Below are 2,268 nucleotides of genomic sequence, written 5' to 3'. Positions count from 1 at the left end.
TTTTTCTTTTCTTTTGGTTTTTTGAGACAGGGTCTCACTGTAGTTGAGACTTACCTGAACTGAGCTCATTATGTAGCCCAGGCTGGTCTCGAACTCACAGCGATCCTCCTGCCTCAGCCTCCCGAGTGCTGGGATTACAGGTGTGCACCACCATACCCAGCTCTAGAATATTTTTACTTTAACCTACCCCTTCTCCAGCTCGATTCACCAGGCACCTGTAGACCTGTAAAGTTCTCCGAGGAAAGGTCTCTGTCTTTGCTGACTCCCAGCTGATAAGGTCATGCTGAGTGGACGTATGTTTTCGGTAGCTCAGAGCCAGAACAAGTGTGATCTCAGCTTTGTGTCACCACAGACACCGGGACGCCCGTCCTCATCGGGGCTCGTATGAGCCCGGTGAAGGCTGTATGTTTGGAGCCTGTGGTCCTGTGTCATCTTTACTGTCTCTGGCCGGGTGTCTTGCGCTTCTAGGAAGTTCTGCCCCTCCGTGGCTGTAGTGCTGGCAGGAGTGACTGATCCCCTTGTGGATTGTGCTCCTGTCCCCCTGCAGCTTCCTGTACACGACCCTCAGGAGACCCCAGCTAATTGAGCAGGAGGAGGCCTGATAGCGCTGTGGTTGCTCTTGTTACGCATTCATTAATCCGAGTGGCCTGACCGGAGTCCAGCCAGGGCTTTTCCTCTGCTCGGAACCCTTCTTGGGTCTGGCTGGAGTCAGAGATGAGTACCTGGCCCTCGCCACGGCCTACAATTCAGTGGTGGGACAGAAGGAGCTGCCACTTTTCTTCAGTCAGGAACTCTCTGTCCTGTTCATGCCTTCTTTGGTCCCATTTCTGCTAAATAGAGACGTTTATGCATAACAAGCATAGACCAGTGGAAAGGGGCAGGACTAGGTTCAGCTCTGGAGTTCTTGACCTTGCAGGGTTTGTGAGTTGATGAGGGCCTAAAATCAACTCAACTCTTAGGTGGGTCTCCAAAAGATGATCACTGTCGGTAGTTATCACGCAACATTTCTTAGTGTCCTCTGCACTAGCTGGGGGTTAAACCAACAAACAGCCTTTGCACTGAGCTACATCCCTAGTCTTTTTTTTTTTTTTTTTTTTTTTTTTTTTGAAAAGGTGTTTTTGCTGAGTCTCCCAGGTTGGACTTGAACTTGTGATCCTCCTGCCTCGGCCTCCAGTAGTGCTGTGCTTAACGGGTGTGTGCCATCCCAGAACCTGCTCTTAATCGACAAGCGGGTGTCCTGGATATAAAACTGCAGGTATTCACATGGTGGCATGCGTGGTTGTGAACCTCCGTCACAGGTTACTCAGGTCCGTTCTCAAGTTCTGTGCTTATAAATAATAGAGCTGGGGGCCGGGGATTTAGCTCAGTGGTTCTGCCACCTGCCTTTCAAGCACAAGGGACACAAGTTCGATCCCCGGTACCAAAAAAAAAAAAAACAATAATAATAGAGCTGAGAGTGGTGGTGCACACTTGGACTGACATTTGGGAGGCCAGGCCAGGATGAACCACAGAGTGGGACCCTGTCTCAGAAAACATCACTAAGAAAAGAGCATGGTGATGGATTTATGGTGGGCCCGTCTGCGTGGGCCTTTCAGAGTGTACCATGCGAGAGCAAAGTGCAGCCTCGAACCATTGCCCGGCCTCTGCCGTGGGCCGTGAGCACTGAAGGAGGTTGCACAGGTCCTACAGAAGGGGCCTGTGGGCTGGGCTAGGTGGTGCAAGACTGTAATTCCAGCCCCGTGGGAGGCTGAGGTGTACAGATTGCAAGTTTGAGCCTGACTTGGGCAAGTTAGCCAGACTGACTCAGAATACAAACTTTAGGAAGGCCCTGGGTTTAATCTCTAGCAACAAACAATACAAACAGGGCGTATGGACTAAATTCTGTGTCTGGTTCCTAGTCAGAATTATCTTTATGATCTGCTGTTCCTCGGCTTTGAGCTACAGCCCCTTTTTTTGGTACCGGCGATTGAACTCGGGTCCTTGTACTTGTGAGGCAGGTGCTGGAACCACTGAGTCAAATCCCCGGCCCTACAGCCCTTTTAAACGTGGCAGAGCAGGTGATAGCTGGGTTCCTCGTCCTGTGTTTTGCATTATTTCATCTTAGAATTTAACTTGACCTGTTTGGCCTGGTGTGGTGGTGCCATACCTGTGATCCCAGCACTTGGGAGGCTGAGGCAGGTGGATTCCTATAAGTCCAGGCCAGCTGGGACTACCCAGCAAGACCTCTCTCTCTCTCTCTCTCCCTCTCTCCCTCCCTCCCTCTCTCCC

At 51.1% G+C, this 2,268-nt stretch overlaps 1 non-coding gene across 1 annotated transcript; it reads left to right on the top strand.

Annotated features, from left to right (window-relative positions):
- Window positions 1–1,549: 1,549 nt before the first annotated feature.
- On the top strand, window positions 1,550–1,682 carry LOC117285905. Its single transcript, XR_004517037.1, has one exon. It is a non-coding gene; the product is annotated as a small nucleolar RNA SNORA42/SNORA80 family (small nucleolar RNA).
- The last annotated feature ends 586 nt before the right edge of the window (window positions 1,683–2,268 follow it).

The sequence above is a fragment of the Fukomys damarensis genome, unplaced genomic scaffold (assembly GCF_012274545.1).
Source record: "Fukomys damarensis isolate Sample0158 unplaced genomic scaffold, DMR_v1.0_HiC HiC_scaffold_13, whole genome shotgun sequence".
Lineage (NCBI taxonomy): Eukaryota > Metazoa > Chordata > Mammalia > Rodentia > Bathyergidae > Fukomys > Fukomys damarensis.
Note: the sequence above shows the minus strand (reverse complement) of the source record. Positions and strands in the feature narration are given on the sequence as shown.